Raw genomic sequence first — 24009 nt, 5'->3', positions numbered from 1 at the left:
TCCTGAGGCTCCTGTTTGGCTGAAGTCGATCTGACAAACCACCAAACTCATTCCTTCTGATCCCACCAGAGCTTGTTGATTTTTCAATTGAGAACTTCCCTCCTAAATATTTCCCAAAGGAGCTCAGGGCAGTTACCCCATCTCTTAACTGAGAAACTCAGGATTGTTTCTCCCTCTCCAGCCTGTTCCAAAGCATAGTGGGTTTAGAGTGCTGAATTCAAATCTTGCCTTTGGCATTTAGTCATCCTATAGTCATGGGCCATGACTCTCTGACCCTCTGTTTCCTCTTCTGTAAAATGAGGGCATTGACTAAGACGATCTTAAAAGTCCTTTTGCAGTTTTTCTCTTATTTCTCCTTCCACTCATTTCCTAGAAGGGATTTTTTATGCCAGGTACCACGAGATTTCTTTGTCCGGATGAGTCATCTCTTTCAAGCCGTATCCTCTAAACTCATACAAGACCAGCTGAAGTAGCTTTTTATGAGAGCCCTGGGAGGTACCTGGCCAAAGAAAGCTTACACCAGACCTTTGGGACATGTAGGTGGAAGTAGGTAAGACCTCAGATTCTTTGGGAAATCTTGGAATGTTTCCCATCTTTACAAGAAGGTACACAAAGTTTTCATTTCTCTGGACTGTGTCTTCTAAAGGGGGCTACATATTTTGGCATCTCCAAAAGTGAGACTCAGGTGCAATTTGGTATTTTTAGAGTGGGGGCCTTAAAGCCTTTGTGTATGTATCACGGACCCCTTTGGCAGTCTGCTGAAGCCTATGGACCCCCTTTCACAGAAGAATGTTTTTAAATGTATAAAATAAAATACATTTGGTAAGATGACAAAGGAAAACAATTGTGTTGAAAGAGTTATACCAATATTTAAAAACAACAACAAGTTCTCAAACCCCAGGCTAAGAATCCCTGTTTTAGACAGTGACAGTCAGATTTCATTTTGAGCCTTTCTCTCCGAGTTGTTAAGAAATGCTTGGTAAGCCCTTTGCACAAAGTGCTGGGTAAACCTGCAGGAAGAGGAGTGGGCACCTGTGCCCTGAGGGACTGGTGGTGTTTTTCTGCATGAGTCTTTTTTCCTCAGGAAGCTATGGGGAGAATAAACAGCCAGTGCAGCAGACACTGCTGCCCTTTAGACCACACACACACACACACACACACACTCTCTTTCTCTCTCTCTCTCTATTTCTCTCTCTCTCTCTCTCTCCTCTTCAATCACTGGGCTGGAGACAGAATTCCTGCTTCCAGGCTCCATTGGTTACCATTGCCTCCCATCGCCACAATCCAGCACATCAATTGTAGGCTGAGTCAGGCGGAGAATCAATCAGGCTCACTCCCTACAGCACAGGAGCTAAGCAGCTCTAGCGAGGATTCACATGATGCCTCTCCCCAGAAAAGATTCATTAGGACCCCTTCTTCCAGTCCTTTGCAAGAAATCAAATAAGGGGTTCATTTTAAAAGCAAATTTGTTGCCAATTTTCTCCCCTCCTCTGCCCCCTCCCCCATTTCTAAAGCAGGATATTTTTGGGTTTTCTACTGGGCTAGGAACAGTCCCAGACTCTGTGACCCTCCATCCTGGGCTATATTTTGTTTTTCATTGTTTTGAGTCCTTATGAATTTGTCAAGGAGACAGCTTGGATTAGTAAAATAGAGTGCTGGGCTTGAACTCAGAAAACCTTGGGTTCAAATCCTGTCTTTTATAGTTATTAGGTATGTGATTCTGGGGAAGTCACGCAACCTCCATGTGCTTCAGGCAGCTTCCTAGGATAGGACATATCTATTCAGTCATAAACAGATTGTGATCTGCACTGGGGGATGGAGTTCCCATGCCAGGAACTTCTCCTGCCCTCATCCCCCATCCAGATGGTGAAATCCCAGCTCCAGGGCAGATTCATGCTTGAATTTCTCAATATCCCAGTAGCATATTATCCATGTTGATGTTGGTGAGATGCCCTTGTAGGTCAGGGGTAGGAATGAAGCCCTTTTCCCATCCTAGGACTCTTAAGCGACTCTTAGACAATTTAGCTGCATTCCTAGACATGATATTCCCATAGCCTAGCCTTGGACAAGTCAGTGACATTGCTGGGCCTGAGTTCTCTTAGTGCCTCTCTCAGTGCCTTGTAGAAGGTCAACAACATTGCTAGAGTGACCCCCACAGACTCTGCTACTTAATGGCTACATGACCTTGAGCAAGTCATTTAACTTTTTCAGGCCTCAGTTTCCTCATATAACATGAGATGGGTGGACAAAATGACCTCTAAGCTCTCTTCCAGCTCTAAATCTATGAACCAAGTTTAGACGGTATGTTGGACATACCCTGCCTCCTCCCAATTTGTTTTTTTTCACCCCAAACACTAATATCAGACCTGTCCCCACTGCCCCTTGAGATCCATTTATGTGTGATGTTCTTGGTCAGCCTTGGGCAGCTTCAGAAATGAAGGATGTGGAAGGAAGAGAATTGGGTGACTCCACAGAGACCAGACTCATTCAAGGAAGGAGAGCCATGAGTGGCTGGCCCAGGCCAGGAGAATAATATTCACTGAACAAATAGGGAGGGGAAGCAACAGGACATAAATACAGTTGAGGGGGATTGGTCTGATGAGAGGCACGAGGGACTGCATAGCCCTTCCTGAGTGGAGGAGGTGGGAGTATCTGGGACATAGAGGAGACATGATGATCAGGATTGAAAGGCCTGGGGATTTGGGGAAAAGAACGGAGCATGGAATTTGATTATGAAACAACAATGGGGGATGAAGATAGGGGCCTGCAATGACTCTGGAGACAGAGGCTGGAGACAGAGTCATGGACCATGCAGAACATCTATCATCTTGGACTGGCTGGGGTTGGGGCTGTTCCTGGCGCAGGGCAGAATCTACCATGGAGTCTCTAAGCTGGTATTAGATCACTCCAGTTTTTTATTCCTGAGAAAAGGAGATAGAAAGAGACTTCCTACAGAAATAGGGAGAGTAAATTATAGGGACTACGAGGAGAAAGAGGAGTATCTGGGAGATAGAGGTGAGGGTGGGAGAGGGGAGAGGAAAGATGTCAGGGAGGGATGGGAAGAAAACGGTCTCAGGATGAGTTGGAGAGAGGAGGAATAGGGAAGAGGGGAGTGTAGGAGGGACAAAACATGATGGGGATGAGACAGAAGGGGATCTATGAAAGCGGGAACATTGAGGGGATGAGGAGAGAAGGTGCTTAAGGTATAGGGGTAAAGGGAAGGGGAAGGGGTACCTGGGGAATTTGAACAGGGAAAAAAGTGGTGTCAGGGAGGTATAGGAAAAGAACTCCAGTGAGGGATACGGGAGGGGGTGGGGGGAGAGAGACAGAGAAAGAGACAGAGACAGAGACAGAGAGAAGGGGGTGGGGTTTGGAAGGGATGGAGCCCAGGGATTCTTGGTGAAAGATAATAAAATTAAGCACAAATAAAGGAGAGAGATCAGAGGTGACTGGGCTGGTAGAGGGAAAGTGAGGTACATCAAGACCTTCAGTATGAACCTGAATGGAGGAACACCAGAGCTGAGCCATGTCTAGCAAAAGGACAGCAAATGGAAGACAGTTGACGGCAGAGAGCCTTTATGGACTGGGAGTCAGGAAACCTGGGCTCTGCTGCTGAGAAAGCTGTGTGACGTTGGGCCTATTATTCCCTTTCTCTGTGCTTCAGTTTTGTCATCTGTAAAATAATGGTTTGGAATGAAATGATACCAAGGGTCCCTTCCAGCTCAGTAAATCTATGATTCTACAAAAGTTGTAATCAACAGGAAAGTCTCCAGGACCCCATGCCTGTGCCTACAGTAGCTGTAAAGAAGGTCTCCACTGAGCCATCCACAATCCCTTACCCAGCCTTCCTTGCACCAAAAGGCACATATTTGTGAGAATGTGGCTGGGTCTCACAGTCATTCTGCTGTGGAGGTTTACAGGTGACATATCTTTTTTTTTTTTTTTTAGGTAATTGGGGTTAAGTGATTTGCCCAGGGTCACACAGCTAGTAAGTGTCAAGTGTTTGGTCTGAGTCTGGATTTGAACTCAGATACTCCTGACTTCAGGGCTGGTGCTCTGACATATCTTGTAGAAAGTGCTGAAGAATGAGCAAAAATGTCAGCCATAACCCTGAGGAGTAGGACCTCTTCAGAACGATATATTTTTAAATTTCTGGAATCCCCAGATTCTAGACCTGTGTTAGCAGGCAGCTCATTCTTTCCCTTGGCAGTCACCTGCTGACATGCCTCCTATGCTCATTGGAGGAGAAGGTCCAGGTACTGCTCCAGCTTTAGGTTGGTACAAACATCCTCTTGGTTACATCTTCATCTAGCCTTGTCTCTTGCACAGGATGTTTCTAAAGTTTACTTCAGTAAGTATTCATTGATTTGCCCTAGATTGTTCTTTTTTAATTTGGTAGAGAGAGGATGGGGCAAAGGATTCCTTTTCCCACTTTTGAATTAGACTTCTGAAAAAAAATCGTTAAGTTATGGCAGTTTTCCTCTTGAAAATCTTTTTCAAAAGGGACCTTAGAAGCAATGGATTTTTAATTTTTGGTTGGGGAGGGGAGAAAGGGCATAGAAATTCATTCTCTCACTCTTGAATTAGACTTCTGAAAGTTTTCCTCTTGAAAGTCTTTTTCAAAGGGGACCTTAAAAATGAGGGATTTTAGCCACTCTGCCCCCGAGCATGGAGGCCAATGGAGACCTCAAATAATTAGATTAAGATGACTTGTCCAAGCTGTGAGAGCTGGAATTTCTTAGGTTTCAAAAGACATTCTCAGCAGATGTCAGTTATGACAGTCAGATCTGACATTCAGTGACATCATTCCACATGTGGCACATTGCTTTCCGTGACCATCTGCCAAGAAGGAGAAATGGGGCATCCATTCCTCTGAGTACTAAAAGGTATGGAGCAGGAAAGGACCATCCAATCCAACCCCTTCATTTTATAGATTAGGAAACTGACTCCCAGGGAGTCATTTTGAGTGACTTGCCCCAGTTACGGAGATCTTAAGCAGAAGAGCTAGAATTTGAACCAGTTCTTCTGACTCCAAACTCAGTACTTTTCTCAGTGCCACCACCTTTAACAGCAAAATGAGAATATCTTCTTTTTTTCTTTTTTTTTATACCAAGTCTTGAGCCTGCTCATAGTTTATGGATCAGGAATTTAGAATAAGATATTCCAGTATTCTCAACGGGCTGTTTTTCCATTTCCCTCTCTAGAGCACCCACAGCTTGACCTGTCAGTTTTTCCCTTGAGCTTCTTGGATATTTCTTTAAGGGATGAGGCTTAATTAAGTTCATGAAAGTCTCCCTAGAAATAAAAAAGTGAATTTACAAATAAGTCATACTGAAGACTAAAATGTTTCTAAGACACATATGGATATCCAAATCTATGTATATTGAAAAAGAGGTTCATAGTTCAGTTGAGTACAGAGACTGTGTTACTTATCTTCATGGTTAGTTACTGTCTGTGAGTTCAGGCTGCTTGTCTGTAGTTTGGGAACATCTCAGAAGAACCTGGAGATCAGAAGTGGGTCACTTACTTTGTTAGGAACCAATAATAAGTAATTTGAGATTGTTGGATAGCCAGTAATCTGTGAGAGGCAGTCACTTTTCTTTCTTTCTATCTATCTACATATCTCTCATTAAATATTTCCCAATTACATGTAAAAAATTTTTAACTGATTTTTTTAAAATCATGAGTTCCAAATTCTCTCCCTCCTGCCCTTCCTCCCTCCTTGCAGTCAATTTTCCAGCAGAAAATGCAGCAGTCACTTTTTTTTGTGGGGGGGAAGCAGTCACTTTGGAAGATGCTGTCAATTGTCTCTGAGACTGTGGGAGAGAGAGAAGCAATTCTTTCATAATAACACTTTGAGAGTTCTGTGATGTGGATACTCTCCAATAGTGTATAATCAGTTAATCAACAGGCATTTATTAAATGCTTACTATTTGCCAAGCATTGTAGAGTAAATGGCAAACTATCCATGGCTTCCATTCTTATCTATGTCCTTTCAAAATAAGTGCCTAATTATCTGGATCCTCATCTGCTCCATGGACTGCCCACTCCTGAGAGGACAGCTATAACTCTTGATCTGAGGGAAAAAAAAGATATCTATAGAAGGTTGCAATAGTCAATAGTGTGACATGGACTCCCCTCCCCCCTAAAAAAAGACCTAATATGATCTTTGTCTGAATTAATGAAGGCATTGATAGGGTCTTACAAGGGCTTTCAGAGAGTCAGAATTTGGCTGGACAAGTAAAAAACGTCTTGCCAACTTTGGGATGGCTAAAAGCAGAACGAACTGTCTTTGAATGGAGGCTCAATGAGCACTGATCTGGAGTGCTGTAGAAGGCATACACCAGTTAGCATGTGTCTAGAGCAGGGGTGGGGAACCCACAGCCTTGAAATCACATGTGGTCTTCTAGATCGTTGGATGTGGCCTTTTGACTGAGTCCAAGTTTTACAGAACAAATCCTTTTATGAAGGGGATTTGTTCTGTCAAGTTTGGATTCAGGCAAAGGGCCACACTTGAGGACCTAGAGGGCCACATGTGGCCCCAAAGCTTCAGGTTCCCCCCTCCTGGTCTAGAGACTGAAATCCTATCCCATGAAGTAAACTTCTCCATAAGTAAGGGAAAGTAGCCACAGAAACCTGGTTGGAAGAGCTCCCTTCTTGCTGCTATTTGCTTTGGGCTGTGAAGAAAGTGGATGGAAATAAAGGGCCTGGTAGTATAAAGGTGCCACTGCTCTGATTTCTCAAAAGCTGTAAGGAAGACAAGGGAAGGTGGGTTTTGAGATGGAGGAGGGCAGGGTCAAAGTCTTACCTAGTGCATCTGCAGTGAATTCAGAGCTTGCATAGAGGGAATTACGCAGAAAATCCCTGAGGATGCCACAAGCCAGAGATGGGGGACATGGACGAGGACTCTGATGTAAAAGAGACGTTAGCATAGCTTCCAGTAAGAAAGTCACAAACTCCGTCATCACATGTCAAAGCTTCCTTCCTGGCTCTTTCTTTCCCTCCTCAAAAATGCATCATTGATCTACATTCAGAACAATATTCTGGGTGCTGGGAGTGATCCAAGGAAAAATTATATAGGTCTTGCCTTCAAAGAGTTCACAGTCCAAGAGGGGAGATAAAGAAATAGCTATAATACAGATTAGCATATTAGTGTAATTACTCACAATGCCATAGAGTTCATATGAAATAAGAGATCAGGAAACTCCTCCCCCCCCAGTGCAGATAGCATTTGATCCATCCTTAATGGATGGATGGTGTATGTATGTTTGTGTGTCTGTATGTATGTGGTGGAGTGTGGTAGCAGATTCTTTTTTTCTGTTTTTTTTCTCAAATATTTGTAGGGACTGGAGAGAGGAGGAATCATAGCTTGTAAAATTTAGTCTCTTAAATTGAACATTCACTTTGCAATGGGAATTGACTGAGCATACTCTTAGACCTGGCTGGTGTGTATGTAAACTTGAAGCCTGCCTAACCGTGTCCCAGAGTTTGACTCATTAATCCAAACGACCTTGAAGGCTGGTCCTATCATGGTCACATCGACCTCTCCCAAGAGCTCAGTCACTATTCCCTCTTGGTTTCTGCCTCAGCTACATTTTAAAGGAATGTTCTTTCCTCTTATAAAGGAACTGTGCTGAGTTCTTAGAATCCTTGCTCATTTCTGTAAATTAAGGCACACATGAGGCTGAATTGCCCTCCGTTTCTCTTCTTCCATGAGGGTGTTTTTAATAGAGCTTATTTGCTCTTTCTTTATCCATTATGTGCTTTAAAGCAAAATTAAACCATTACACACAACACAAATGACTAGGCCCCTTTCATAATCACAAACTCTTAATTGGCGTCAAAGGGCTAGATCTCTCTAATACATGCTGGAAAATGTCCCCAGTTTTGTTTTTTTAGGTTTAAAGGTCAATGAGAATATTTTACTTTAATTTGACAGGCACACAAAGAATAATGCAAGACTCCTTTATGCCCAGGTAATGCACAAAGAAATCTATAAATCAAGCTGGGGGAATATTAGATCATGCTCATATCTGAACTCATATGGCTTAGTTCACGAAGGGATCAATAGGAGTAAGAGGGCTTAGAAGATCTGGTGATTTATGCTCCTGTATCCAAGGGGAGAAACGTGTATTTTTTAAAATCACTTCATCTTATCCTAAAACAATAGGGTCCAAAGGAAGTTGGTCTTCACCTCATACACCTTAAACCAGAAACCTGAAGATTGGTTTTTGATTTTCAGTGCTGGGGAAAGGATGATTGATTTCCAAGTCCCATTCGTCTCCATGACTCTGCATTTCCAGATATTTTGTCTGGGGTTTTGAAAGCTGCTATGAATGCAGAGGTGTGCAATAGAATTAACCTAAATTGCATCTGAGTGATTGTTGCCAAGGGATGGAAGCTCAGAGCTCTTGGGCATTGGTTGTCCATGCCACACACATCCATTAAAATCCTGTCTTCCTCACAAAAGCCTCATCTTGTCAAAATCCCCAGGGTAGAAGAATGTGCCATCCATCTCTAATCCCACTTGAAGTCAGATCCAACCTTCAGGCTTTGGATGGCTCTCTGAATATCTGGGGTTGGCTGGAGGGTGTTTGTGGTGTTCAGTACACCTTTACCCTCTGAATAACACTCTCAGCAGGCCACAAAGTCACCCAAACTCCTGGATGGAAAGCAGAAAATTGCATTTGATGAGTTCTGAGTGTGTCAGGGAAAGCAAGATAGAGCAGAGGGTGAAGCCTCACAGACGGAGCAAGAGGGGACAGTGAGACAAGTGCAACCTCTAAGTACCTCTATGTCTTCTGGCATCTTTATTTTAGAGGAATGCAAACTCCATGAACCATGATCAGCTCAGGAAGGTGGGACTCGATTTGGTTTCCTGGGATTTGACTTTGAGAACACACTTAGAGCTCAAGTTGCCTCCTCCAGACAGCTGCTACAGAGCCATGCATATGAGATCAATACCCTCCTCTTTGCATGTGGCTTAAATGCTTTCTTCAGAGGGCCATTGATCCAGCTGATGAAAAAGGGGGCCAGAATATAAACAAATGGGCTCTGATTGGGAATAAATGTGAATATTCACTTGGAAAGGATCAATAAGTAAATTAAAATTATCCACTTGTTTACTTGCCTTGGTTTCATCAATAATGGCACCCATGCTGCATCAAATGTTATTCTTTCCTCTACCCCAGCCTCAGAGAGAACCTGGCTGCTAATTCAGCAGTACCAAGCCTTGGGGCTCGACTGTCCTGGTTCTGTTCTGTCTCACCCTGAAGGCCCTGGGAGCTTTCTTCTGGCTCGCATTCATCCTTGTGTTAAGACATTCACTTTGAAGGCCCTCACAGTGTTTTCTTTGGTGTTATACTTGACATGCATGATCTAAATTCTTTTTAACAGACCTATCCATTCTGCTCTTGTTCACACGTGCCATAGTTCTCCCTGCTCCGGTGGAGCTCTGTATGACATGTGCAATAGTCCAGAGCTGCTAATAAGGAAACCACTGCGACCTAAGGGCAATTCCTGAGGAGGAAGTTGCTGGAGTTAATATAGGAGACATGGCTGGTATGACTTGTAGAATGATAGTATATCAGAGTTGAAAGGGACCTCAGATATCACCATCATCAAACTAGTCGCAATTAGGAATCCCTTCTATTATATTGCTGACAAACGTTCAGCTGGTAGTTGTTGGTAGGCCTTTGAAGAGAGACTCACAATTTCCTGAAGCTGCCTGTTCCACTTTGGGACTGCTCTACTGATCAGGAAGTATTTCTTCACATCCCTCCAGATGGCATCCCTTCAACCTCTTCCCATTGTTCCTGGTTCTGCCTTCGGAGACTATACAGAATAGGTCTTTCACATGATAGCCTTTCAAATACTTGAAGCCAGCCATCTTGCCCCCCCTAAATATTCTCTTCTTGAGGCTAAGCAGACTTAGTTCCTTCTATCAATGCTTGTATGGTGTGGTTTCCAGTCACCTCCCATCCTAAATTGCATCTGAGTGATTGTGGCCAAGGGTAGAAGAATGTGCCGTCTCTGGACATATTCTGACTTGTGAGGCTCAGAACTATGTAAGAGGCTCTAGATTGGGTCTGATGAGGCTAGTCTTGAATGCAGTTTATCAGGGCCTGATGGCTTGAACTCAAGGAAGGAAGCTAAGAATTCTCTTTTCTTCTCACTTACCTTGAAATTTTGAGGGTCACTGTGTATAGGGCCAACTATGTCACAGGAGCAAAACATTACCAGAAGTAGATCTGGGCATCGTGGTCTATGTGTACACACAAAGAAACATAAAACATGTTCTAGAATTCTGAGTAATTATTGGAGATTGGTCACTGCCAGCTGCCTCAGGCAGCATTGCAGCTCATTGCTGAGTCTTCCATGCCTCAGACTGAAGCTCAAGTTCATAGATTCAGAGCTGAAAGGGACCTAGTTCATGTAGTCCAACCTCTCATTTTTATATGAAGAAACTGAGGCCCAAGGAGATTTGCTGATTTGTCTAAGGTCATGCAGAGTATTAGAGATGGGTTTTGAACTCAGGTCCTCTGGCTCAGAGCCAGTACTTTCTCTACTGTACCAGGCTACCTTTCCCTGTACCATATTGCTTTTCATTGCCTAGTTATGTTCCTTGCACTTTTTCATTTTTGTCATCCCTGCCTTGGCTATCCAATTTTTCCTTAGATTGATCTCCTAGGTAACATCCTAGTTCCATCCCAGAGCACCCCAATGAAGCCTACCTGATGCTTCCCAACCATGGGCACTACAAAATCACAGAATGTCGGCATCAAAAGGGACCTCAGACATGATCTAGTTCAACAGTTATATAAATAGTCATCCCTTCTACATCACAAGTAGTCATCTGACCTTTACTTGAAGAACTCTACTAATGGAGAAATTACTATCTCTGGAGGTACCACATTACACTTTTGGGCAGCTCTAATCCTTGAGAAGTCTTTTCATTCACTGAGCCAAAATCTGCCGCTCTCTAACTTTCACCAGTTACTTCTAGTTCTCTCTGGGGCCAAGAAGATTAATATTTTTCCCATGGAAGCCTTTCAAATGCTTGAAGATAATTATTGTGTTGTTGCTAAACCATTTCTTCTCTGGGCTTTAGCCACCTCATCTGCTCATCTTGGGTCCACAGGATCATAGACCTACAATTGGAAGGGACCTCAGGTTGCTTCAGCTGATCCTCCTATGGGATGCGCTCTATGTCTTTGCCATGATATTTGCCTTCTTTCGGTTATACTCGAGTTTGTCAACATCTTACCTAAAGTATGGTATCCGAAACTGAATATAGTACTTCAGATACCTCACCCTGTCCTTGGGTGGTACAGATAATCCAGAGAAATAGCAACTTCTTTGTTTCCCCCTTCTAAATTATTGATATGTTCTATTTTGTTACAAACGATACTTGCCAACAAAGACACAAACAAACCCACCTACAAAGTACATTCTGCCAAAACAATTAGTTTATTGCTTGTTAATGAAAAGGAGGGAATGTGTCCTTTAGCTTTGGCAGTATGTTGACTCTCCACGTTGATTTTATTTACATCGCTGCAGTAACTGTGTGTATTGTTCTTTTGGCTCTGCTTTCTTCATTCTGTACCACTTCATAAAAGTCTTCCCATGTCTCTTTGGATTTTTCCTATTCATCATTCTTTATGACATCGTAGTATTCCATTTTATTCATATACCACAGTTGATTCAGCCTTTCCCCAATAGTTGGATACATATTTTGTGTCTAGCTTTTTGTTATCTCAAATAATCCTGCTACGAACATTTTTATACATCTGGGTCTTTTCCCGTTGTCAGTAACTTTGTTGGTTGCGGGGAGAGATGGTATTGCCCCATTGGAGGAATCTTTGGGTGAAGAGGTATGAAAAGTCAGGTAACTTTTCTTGCATAATTCCACATTGATTTCCAAGTAGATGGACCAATTCACTGTCAACAGTGAATTAGTCAAATTCTGCTTACCCAATTCTTCTAGCCTCTCACAGGCAGTCACAGGAAGGCAGGCAGAAAGACTTTCCAGAAAACTGTTCACAATCTCTGGGTTGCTTGTAGTGCAATGAACACCAACTCGTAGTCGAACGGATGAGCAGAACTCATCCAGAGTCATGTGGGACAGCACTAGACAGAGGATGAAAAACAAAAAGAAGCATGTTTGTTTTTCCTCCTTTCTGGGAACAGATGGGGAATCCCCAAAGTGAATTCTGCATTTCCTGTCAATCACCTGTCATCCCTGCCCAGCTCTGAGAAACAAGTCTGTCTCTAGAGTCTGCTGGTAACAACAATAGTGGTCATGTGCCTGATGCTTTCCAGTATTGTTCTGTCTGCTCTGTTTCTGGGTGAGTTCCAGACTGGTGTTAGGTGACTAAGCAAACTCCAGGGGTTCTGACTGATTCTTCCCCTGCTTGGAGAATAGGGAGAAGATAGGTCTAGAGCAGCTCGGGGTTCTAGAGCCAATATCAGAAATTGGGCAGATAGGTCACAGATTGAGAGATAGAGGGGACCTGAAATGTCAACTGGTCCAATTTCCTCATTTTACTGATCAGGAAACTGAGGCCTAGAGAGACTAAGTGACCTGTCCAAAGTCCCACAGGTAGTTAGACACAAAGCGGGGAACTAAAACCAGGTCCTCTGACTCCAAATCCAGTGCCCCTTCCACTGCGCATGTCAGTCAGGCAAAGAAGCATTTATTAAATGCTTACTCTATGCCAGGGTATTGTGCTGTAAGGTGGATTTTATTATTCTTTTTTAGATTATAGTTCCTAGGATCCTAGATACTAGTTCCCAGGATCCACGGCCAAAACAAGCTCTAGTACCCAGGTTTTCATATTATAAACAGTTTTACTGCAACTGTACAGTGAGTATAGTGATAAGATAATGTAAACATGTGAGTATAGTTGTATATAATCTACTGCACTTGCGCCGTGCTAAGTCAGCATAATATTGCTAGAGTTAATATAAACTTGTGAGGATATTACTGGCAAGATGCCTTCTTTGTGTGCTCCCCTATAAATCAGGTGAGCACTGGTCAGTGAATGGGGATTTGGGGAATGTGACAGTGTAATGCTGTGTGTCTGCCTCAACTGGACCCCACTGAGGCTTTGGGGGAATGCACAACTGGAATGCTGCGCTGCCTGGACTGGCCCCCATCGAGGTTTAGGGGAATGAGATAGGAGTTGTGCTCCTACGTAGAGATTGTTGCCCCATTCTTGCTGGCCCCTGTGAGAAAAGTAATTAGGGGAGGATGTAGGAGTTGGTGATCCCATTATCAGCAACTCACTTGAGAAGAATAAGAATAAATTATTATTTAACCCCTCACTATGTCTCAGTTCCTGTCCTTTCGGGTGCCCAGATCAAGAGTGAACCTGCTAGAAAGGCTTCTGCTCCAGTTCCCATGGGGTGAGACCTAGAGCTGGAAGAGGCTGGAGCCCAAAATCTCTGGGGGTGCCTCCTGCCCAACATGAGCTAAATGTATGAGATGTGAGGCCAAAAGTAAAAAAAAAAAGTGCCTGCCCTTAAAGAGCTTGCATTTTAATGAAGAAAATAACATGAACATATATAGGTTTATACAAAACGTATGTGTAACACTAGATTCAATAGCATCTCTCACAGAGACTGTGACTACTTCTCCAACATCTTTAAAAGGGAATGGCATCTTAGAGTGACAATTTACATGTCATTCCATGAGGAGTATGTAAAGAGACTGAAAGTTTAACTGTCATTCTGGAGGGACTGTTAAATGTGCTGGCTGAAGATAGGAAAGAGAAAATATATTAAGAGAACTGAGTTTAACCCATATTTTGTAAAGAAGCATGAATAGGATTGGTGAGAAATGAGTATCCTGAGAAGAATGAATGGCAGGACTGTGTTTCCAGAATTAAGGGGAAGTCAGTAGTTTTATTGATTGTTAAAGGTGACTTTAGCTGTGATCTTTCCCACAGCTTTTATATTGTAAATAATTACTTAAGCCTTTGTTTTATTGTTTGTCTAGAGATGGAATCAGACATATGGGCCAAAGTAGTAAATCAGTAAAGGGGAGGGAAAGTGGGATGCAGACCAAAAAGAAGGTCTGAGCAGGCAAATCTCCCAACAGTTTGCTTCACTCAGCTGGGGATGTCTATGAACTTTTAAATCAGGCATCTGTGGCTAGCCCCACCCACTTGAACTCCCTGTTAGCTTGGCTTGTCTCCTTAGGTTCCACATGGGAATCTGCTATGTTCAGACTGGTTGTGGATGCCGCGCTCACGGGCCACATTCTATGCATCGAGTTCTAAATCCAGGTCAGAAAATATGCTCTCCCAGTTCCTCTATCCTAAAGGAAGCATCACTGAATGTCACCATGGTGTGATCGCTAATAGGAAACACAGGTCAGAGTGGTGAGGACTCTTATCAACCCCACCTGCTCAGCAAATTTTAGTGGCTCTTTACTACCTTCAGAATCAAACATAATATACTTTGGGATTTAAAGCTTTTCTCAATTTCCCCTCTTCCTATCCTTCCAATTTTCTTACATTCTACTGCTCTCATACACTCTGTAGACCAACCATACTGTTCTACTTACCATGGACACTCCGTCTCCCATCATCATGTCTTTGCATCCCTTCTTGCCTCCACCTTTTAGAATCCTCAGCTACTTTCAAGATGCTGCCCAAGCACGACCTTATGCAGGGAGGGATTTCCTGGTGTAATGCTAGCATTAGAACCTTTACCTCTAAGTTAGCTTCCATTTACTCTAAATACATCTTGCATGCAGTTATTTAAGTGCATGCTATCTTTCTCATTAGAAAGTAAGGTTTTTGAGTACAGGGACTGTTTTGACCTTTCTTGGTATCCTCAGAACTTAGTTCACCAGTGTCTGGCATATAGGAGTAAGCGCTTGATGATGAGTTGATTGGCTTAAGCTGATCTTAGTGCAGAGATGGACAAGCATAGTGTCTGCCATGAAAATTCACTCCCGTCCCTTCTTCCTACATCTCTTACCCTTGCCTGCAGTATCCACTGTCCCACATCACTGCTCTGCTTACCATGGCTGGGGAGCTTGCTTCCTTCATGACCTATGGCCAGCAATGGATCAGGTTTCACTATGTGAAACCTTCTGTTTATAAAGCCTTCTGTAATAAAGCCTTCAGGAAGACCACAGGATTCTAGATTTACAATTGCAATGGCTTTTAGCATTCATCTAGTCCAAATCTCTCATTTTATAAATAGCAAAACTGAGATACAGGGACTGCTGAAGTGACTTGCTCAAGGTAGTGCAGTCAGGATTAGAACCCAGTTCCTGGACAGCATGTGGCTCTGTATGAACAATGATAATAAAAAGCATCACTGACACGTATATAGAACTTCACAGTGTGAAGTAATTGGTAAACCATAATCTCACTTGATTCTCACGATAGACCTGTGACATATGTAGTACAAATATCACCATAGGGATTTTTACATTTGAGGAAACTGAAGTGCAGAGACATCAGCAAGGTCACACAGCCAGTAAAGTATGAGAGCAAAGATGTGAATATGGGTACTTCTGAATCCCTGGATGTCAGTCCCTGGGATGATGGCATACTGTACTGCTTTAGACTCATCGGTCCTGATCTTGGATTGGCCATGCAGCTACACAAATAAAAGCAAGGACCTTTATTCTTCACCTGCTGCAAATTGTTACACAGCTAAGGAGAAGCAAGGCAAGATCAGTTGTATGTTACAGGTGACAGTAAGATAGATTCAAAAGGTGTGCTTTCTCCCACCCCGTCAGGCCTCTCTCTGCACTTGTAAAACAAAGACACGAGAGGAGGCTGGGGAACTGAGCTATATTTGACTTGCTCAGACGCCGTATGTTGTGGCTTCCGTGTGTGGGACCCCACCCCACCCCACCCATTTGCGCTGCCACCATATCTCAGAATGTAACTTTTCATATGTCCTCGGTGAGTGGGTCCAGGGTAGGGCTCCTAAAATGACCCCAGGCCCTCGCCAAGGCAGTCAGCACATCCCGTCGCCAGGTGCCGACCAAGGATCCTGGTCTGGGAGCAGAGCGTGGTTGAGCTTGTCTTCAGTTTGCAGTAATAGACTACAGGGGCCCTTTCCTCCTGGGCCACAATTAACCATCTGTGCAGTGTGGGGGAGGGGCCCTTGCCAACCTCTCCCTTGGCTCAGACACAGCTTCCCTTAATGAGGAGGTTTTGTGGAAGTTTTAATTATTGCTCCATGCCTCAGTTAATTATTTGCATATGGCTTTTACCAGGGAGAGGAGGATGTGAGTATGTTCCCTTTCTCCTCATTCCCATGTTTTGCTCTAATGAAAGCCAGCACAAAGATATTTCCATCACTAATGATGGTGGAAAATTAGTTTCGAATTCCCAAAGGGCTCTAGAAAGATGTGCCAGGGAGGCATAAAGGGCAGGCATCAGAGAAAACATTGTGGCGTAAGCAGGCCCACCTCTTCACTTCAGAAGGCTCCTAGGATTTTAGATCCAGAGCTACAAGTGTCCTCAGGGCCAACTGGTCCAATCCTCTTATTTTTCATATGAGGAAACTGAGGCCAAGGAAGATTAAAGGACTTGCCCAACATCATACAGCCAGCTGTTGTCAGAGGTAAGATTTGAACCCATGTCTTCTGTGTCTAGAACTGTTGGTCTTTCCATTGTACCAGGCTAAATCTGTCTCTCCCTGTTCTCACCCTCATTCCTCTTTTGGTCTTTGTTGGGGTGGCAGATGGTGTCCCCTGCCTGATTGTCAGTCTACTAAAAAAAAAGTCTCTAGGAGGTAGTAATGGGGCTCTGTCCTCATCTTGAGCTGCCCAACATTTTTAGCAGCGACTTGTATGAAGGTATAGATGGCATGCTTATCAGATTTGCAGATAACACAAAGCTGGGAGGATAAGCAAATAGAGTCAGGGTCTGAAAGGATCTTGGCAGGTTTTAAGGAGATGAAATTAAATAGATGTAATTGTAAATTATTGCATTTGGGTTTTAAAAAATCATCTGCACAGGTTAAGGATGGGAGAGGCAAGCTAGATGACAATTCACGTCAAAAAGCCCTGGGAATTTTCATGAATTGCAATGTCCCCATGAGTCAACAACAACAAAAGCTAATGATTTTAGGCTTCTAAAAGAGGTATCTGCATCTAGAACCAGGGAGGTGCTAGTCCCTCGGGACTCTGACCTGGTCAGATTGCATTTGGAGGCCAGGCCACTTGCACTGGTTACACTTTCCTCCATTCCCCATCTTGACACCTTGGTGAACCAGTTCAACTCTTCTCTCCAGGCCCTTAACTCCTTATCCTATCTCTAATCTTGCCCTGCCAAGCCAAAGCATTGGATGACCCACCATTCACAGCCTTCACTTCAATTCACAGACTGCTGAACAAAGCTAGAGTAAATCACAAAATGGTGCTGACTGTGTCCACTACAAATTTATGTTATGCAGTCACAGCTGGGCCCTCTCTGTGGCAAGGAAATCTATTTAAATCTCCTTAATTAATTCACTATCACAATCATAGCAACAACTTTCACAAAATTTTTTTATCCTTCAAACCTTCTATGGCTCCCCCATCACCCCCTGCCCTTTTCAACTAAAAACCTTGCCTCATAATTATTTTACTGAAAAATTGGGCCATTTGCCAATATCCCTCTCTTCTCCCCTTCTCATCTTACGTCACTTAGATGGGATGTCTTTCCTCTCTATCTCCTCCTTGACCCATCTTATATGAAGAAATAGCCCTCCTTGTCAAGGCAAGTATAGGTGGTCCTTTCTCATCTCTTCTTCTCCAATAGATTTACCCTTCTATCATCCCCACTCTTTCACTCATCATCAGTCTCTCCCTGTCTACCCACTCCTTCCCTACTGCCTACAAATATGCCCACATCTCCCCCATCCTCAGAAAGTCCTCATTTGATCCATTCATCCCTGCTACCTATTGCCCCAGAGCCCCTCCCTTTTGTGGCCAAACTCCTTGAGAAGGCCATCCATAACTGATGGCTCCACTTCCTTTCCTCTCACTCTCTTAACCTTCTGCAATCTGGCTTCTGACCTCATCATTCAAACGAATCTTTTCTCTCCAAAGTTAACAATGATCTCCTAATTGCCAAATCTAATGGCTTTTTCTCTCAACACTCATACTTAGACCTCTCTGCAACCTCAGACAATGCCTGCCAAACACCCTTTTCCTTGATACTCTCAACTCTTTAGGTTTTCATTACATTAAGTATTCCCACTTGAGATCTTTATCAAGGTCATACCAATTAATAGTGGGGGCTTCCCAGGTCTCTTTCAAGGTCTTTTTCTCTTCTTCCTCTGTAGTCCATAGGTTCCCAAAGTGGGTGAGACCACCCCTTGGGGGTGCTGGAACCATCCAGGGGGCCATAGTAGCCTCGAGTGCAACTGGGAGGTGTTGAATAAAAATAAGGGGGCAGGGCAGTGGAAGCATAAGGAAAGAAGAGAAGAAAATTTGGAAAAACCATTCATATATGTTTCATCTGTTGTATAACAGAATTAAAGTCCTAGTGATTACATTATTTTCCAAGTAAACAAAAAAATGCAATTTTATAATTATATTTATATAAAGTAATATAAATATATTTATATATTCATTATAGTTTATATTGTAATTATGAAATTATAATTTATATATAAAATATATAATTTTTATAATTTTTTAAACTGATCAGTGGTCAAGTCCACTAACAGGTCTTAACAAGCAAGTGTTAGCAGAGGAGCATGTTGCTCATTGTCAGAAGTCCAGCATGCATCTGCAGAAATATGTGTGTAATGACTTGTTTACGATACAGTACTATGTAGTTACATGACACAATACTGTGACATTAAAATTTCAATGCAGGAAAACCCCACAAATTTATAACAAATTATTAAATTTAAGATATCATTTTTTAAAAAAAATTATACTTTTTTGAAATGGTGCAAATTTCCAAAAAAAAACCATTAAAAGGTTAAAGAAAGTAAATTTCTAGGGGGGTGCTGAGTAATTTTTTTAAAAGGGGGCAGTAGGCCAGATAAATTTGGGAATCTCTGCTCTATACTATTTTACTTGGTGAGCTCATTAACTCCCATAGATTCAACTATCATCTTCATTCAGATGATTCTCAGATCCTAGCCTCTCTCCTATCCTCCAGATTCACATCTCCAATTGCATATTGAACATCTGGAACTGGATGTCTCATAGATATCTTAAACCTGTCAGGTCCAAACCTGAATCCATTACCTTTCCCCCTTCTGAGATTCCCTGTAACTATCAAAGGCACCATCCTTCCAGTCACCCAGGCTCATAACCTAGGGGTCATCTTTGATTCCTCACTCTCTGTCACCCCTCATATCCAATCTGTACCCAGGTCCTATTGATTTTACTTTTATATTATTACTCACATATGCCGTTGGGTGTGTGAGGTGTTCAGGGAAGACTAGCACCTCTGGTGTGAGGGCTTGCTGAGCCCTTTTCAGGGCTGCTTATCCACCTTTGGTGTCCACCTGGCACTCAATTCTTACCTGTGGCTCTAAGAAGCTGTAGCATGCTCAGCGAAACCATCTCAGCAGATGGGCTAAACCAGGTTGAGGGTAACTGACAGGCTTCAAACCCATCTGTGAGTTCGGAGGATGTCTGCTTCAAGCACGTGAAGACTTCCTCAGCAGTATGGGTGGATCAGAACAATTTGTTCCAATGGCCATGAAAGCGGCTGAAGCAGGTGCTGTGGAGCACTCGTAGCTTGGTCAGACGTTGAAGATGCTAAGGTCATCCACTGCATCCTGGGTCATAGCCAGTTGTCTTGACTTTTGTCCTGCCGGAAGACTTTGATGACTCTGGAAGAAAGAGTGAGACTGATGACTTTGTGCAGTGCTGCCTCATTTAAATCCAAATCACTCACAAGTCATCACCCTGTGATGTCATTGGTCCTCTTTGAAAATGAAGGACAAACAGCAACGACAACACGTGCCCTCTTTCCTCCTCTGACACCACCACCACCCTGCCCTGATCATCTTAGGCCTGGACTATTGCAATAGCCTTCTGCTTGGTCTCCCTGCCTCAAGTCTCTACCCACCCCAGTCCATCCACTCAGCTCTCAAAGGGATCTTTCTAAAGTGCAGATCTGACTATATCACCTCACCTCCCTACTCAATATAATCCACTGGCTCCCTATCACCTTCAAGATCAACCCTGAACACCCTCTGTTCGGTGTTCAGAAGCTTTCACAACCTGGTAGGCTCTTTCCTATCTTCTTACTTCTCCAGTCTTCTTACACCTTACTTATAGCCATGTATTCTGTGATCCAATGATACTAGTCTCCTTTCTGTTCCTCAAGCAAGACCCTCCATTTCCTGACAATGAGCATTTTCACCAACTGTCCACTAAGCCTAGAATGGCTCTACCTTCTCATCTCTGCTCCTGGCTTTGCTGGCTTCCTTCAAGTCCCAACCTAAATTGGATCTCTTATAAGAAATCTATTCTGACCCCCACTCCCACCCCTCTTACACTGGATCTTCCATAAGGTCCCTTTCATCTCTAGATCCATAAACTTATGGTCCTAGGCTCATCAGAGCCAAGCAATATGTAAAAATCTATGAACTTGAGCTCTCCAACAGTATAGAGAAGGAAGTAAAAATTCTTTCACCTGGGTGGGAGTCAGCAAGCAGGAGATCAGTGGTGGTAAAAGGATAAACCCATAGGGACACTGTCATGAGAGGCTAAGGAGAGACTGACCCTAGGTACAGCTGTCTGGAAAAGGAAGTGGCTCATCCCTGAGAGAGACTCACTCATTTAAAACAAGGGTTGAGGATGGCTGCTGGACTGTTGGTAGAGGAGCCCTAGAGTGACAGGACTTTGGAGGGAAGGCTGGGTGAGGGATTGCTGAATTTCTTGGCAGACAATTTTGGGGTGAGGCTGAGGCTTAGCAAGTGAACAGGCGGCAATAGAGGACCAGGAAGTACCAGGGGAGTGGTTTTCACAAGGTACTTTGACTATGGTCTTAGGATTGCCCAGGAGAGAAAATACACCTGGTAGAGAGGAAAAAACACTGGATTTGGAGTCAGAATACCTGGGTTCAAATGCCTTCTCTTTCTCCCATTGTGATCTTGGGCAAATCACCTAACTTTCTGGCCCTCAGTTTCCTGAACTATAAAAATGAGAGGATTGACTGAGAAGTCCCCAAGTTCCTTTTCAGTTCTAAATCCATGATTCTATACTCCTATGAGCTCTCCTAGGGGAAGACATTGTTACCCTGATAGGCTTACCCTAGTTATGGCTATACCCCAGGCGTTTCAAATATATGTGGACCCCTAATGCTCCCCACAACACTGCCCCAGTGCAGCCTAAACCAGATAAAGATGGTGGACCTAGAATAGTTTCAACCGATGACCCTTTGCAGAAAATGTTGGGTCAGGATGGTAAAAATCTTCTTGTAATTGAGAGTGTCTTGGGACTGGAGCAGATAGTATTGACGGGGTATGGGCCCAAGTTGAGACCTCTGCCCCTCACCCCAAAAAGAATTTGGGTCCCATTTGTCTACGGACCCTAGAAAAAACCCACCTTGGACTCCCCTTGAACTCCTACTTGATCAAAGAAGCATGTGAGCTTACTCACTATGGATTTCAAGCAGCCTGAGCTATGGGTTTCAGGACATAGAGCTTTATTTTCTCTCTTCACACTGGTAATTACCAACTCCTCCAGTGCCATACTCTACATATGCCTGTAATCTGAATCCTCAGAGCTACTGAGAATCAGTGTGGTATAATGGATTTGGTTTCAGCAGACCTAGGTTGAATCCTGATAATGCTACCTAAACCCTATGTGACCTGGAGCAAGTTTCTTTTCTTATCTGGGCCTTAGTTTCCTCCTTTGCAAAATGAGAAGGGTTAGATTTCCTATCCATTCATATAGCCACCATACTAGTGCAGTCTCTCATCACCTTCTGCCTGGACCATTTGCAATAACTTTTTTGGGGGGAGGGGGAACAATAACCTCTTAATTGGTTTCTTTGCCCCGTGTTTCTCCCCATTCCAGTCCATCCTCCATGTAGCTGCTCTAATGATTTCCCTAAAAGCATGGGTATGGCTTTGTCACTCCTCTACTCAACAAACTCAGTGGCTCCCTATTTTCTCTAGGATCAAATATAAATTCTGACATCTAAAGCCCTTTACCATCTGTAAAGATCCCAAACTACCTTTCCAATAATATTATTTCACATTTCTCTGCAATCATGCTGTGATTCAGCCAAACTGACCTTAACATCTTCTGTATAACACTCCCTCTCCCTTCTCTTAGCCTTTTCATTGCCTGTCCCCCATACCTATAAAGCATTCCCTCCTCTTAGAATCCCTAGTCTCTTTCAAGCCTCAATTTAAACACCATCTTCTGCTTGGAGCCTTTCCTGATTCTCTCAGCCCGCTGTGCCTCTGCTACTTTGCTCCCCACCCCAGATTAGCCAGTATTTATTTTGTATATACCTCTATTTGTTTTTGTTATCTCCCTAATTGAATGTATGTTCCTTGAGGGCAGAGACTATTTCATTTCCCTCTTTGTAACCCCTGGCACTATTGATAGAATATGATACCTGCTGATTAGTGCTTGTTGATTGATTTATTGGATTATTTAATTCTAGATCTAAACCTAAGGATCTGGTTGGTTTAGGAAGACTTGAAGGACACACTCACCTCACTCACCCCTTTGTTCCAATATTGCAGTGCTGATAGTCTTCTCTTGCTTGGGGTAGACATCCCCCTTACTCATTTGAGGGCTTGAGGCCTGTCAGTTACCCTCAACCTGGTTTAGCCTGTCTGCTGGAATGGTTTACCAGGGAGTAAAACTGCAAACTGCCACTGCAAACACTACAGTTTCTTGGAGCCACCCACAAAAGTTGGGTGAAAGGTGGACACCAAAGATGGATGAGCAGCCCTGAAAAGGGCTTGGCACCAGAAATACTAGACCTCCCTGAATATCCTATATACCTGGACAAAATGGACAGGTAAGAACAATTTGTTCAAATGGCCATGAAGATGGCTCAAACAGGTGCTGTGGAGCATTTAGAGCTTGGTCAGACATTGAAGATATCAGGGTCATCCGCTGCATCCTGGGCCATCACCAGTTTGTTTTGTCTTTTGTCCTGCCACTAGACTTTGACTCAGAAGAAAGAGTGAGGCCGGCAACTTTGTGCCACTCTGCCTCACTTAAATCTAATTCATGTTCAAGTCAAGACATCTCTCTACTCATCATTCACTATTTTACCCTAATATTGTGATGTCATTGGTCCTTTTCAAAAACGAAGAATGAACAACAAGCGTTGTTTGTTGAGAGTAGACTGCTTTCTACTGTGACTTTTGAGGAGGATGATAAGGTCTAGGAGTTAGGTCATCTGGAAACAATTCAAGAGGCAGACATTCTCCTAGTCAAGAGAGCTTTATTGATGCAAAAGCTAGGGGGAGTACTAGCAGTTTGCAGGAAGATAGGGATATGTTTTTATGCACAATTTTTGGGCATTCAGTCACGATCAGAGTATGTTCCTATGTGAGTAGTTAACTGTAGGGAAAGAGGTAGGCAGAAAAGGGAAGCAGATGTGCTGAAAACAGTTGAAGGATGTGATAACAGAACAAGGAATTTAGCTTGCTCCAGTATGGGGTGGAGTGGTAATCACTTACAAAGAGTATGGGCTAAGGAAGCAAGATTTTTGTTATCTGACAGAGTTTCCTGTTCCTGGGCAGATTTAGACAAGGCCCTCATAGTTGCTGGGCAAAAATCAGCCTCATCAACTTTGACTTGCATAAAAAAGGGGCACTGTGGTGTGAATCGCAAACATACTCACATACATTTGTACCATAAGAACAGGTATGTGCCATATACACCCCATCAGGGGCATGTACTACCTATTGTGTTTCTGTATCTACTTGCTGATTTGTGTAAAAATATATTCTCTAGTCGTATTTGAACAAAATAAAGACTCAATCTCATGCAGAGCCCTGCAAAGCCAGAGGCTAAAATTGAGCATGCTGATGCCCAGCTAAATG

General features: G+C 43.2%; 1 protein-coding gene across 1 annotated transcript in view; it reads left to right on the top strand.

Moving 5' to 3' along the window:
• LOC114047189 (carbohydrate sulfotransferase 8-like) overlaps positions 1 to 24009 on the top strand; it is a 205688-nt gene that overhangs the window by 21179 nt on the left and 160500 nt on the right. The window lies entirely within an intron of this gene.

This window comes from Vombatus ursinus, unplaced genomic scaffold (assembly GCF_900497805.2).
Source record: "Vombatus ursinus unplaced genomic scaffold, bare-nosed wombat genome assembly UNPS02014786.1, whole genome shotgun sequence".
NCBI lineage: Eukaryota > Metazoa > Chordata > Mammalia > Diprotodontia > Vombatidae > Vombatus > Vombatus ursinus.
Note: the sequence above shows the minus strand (reverse complement) of the source record. Positions and strands in the feature narration are given on the sequence as shown.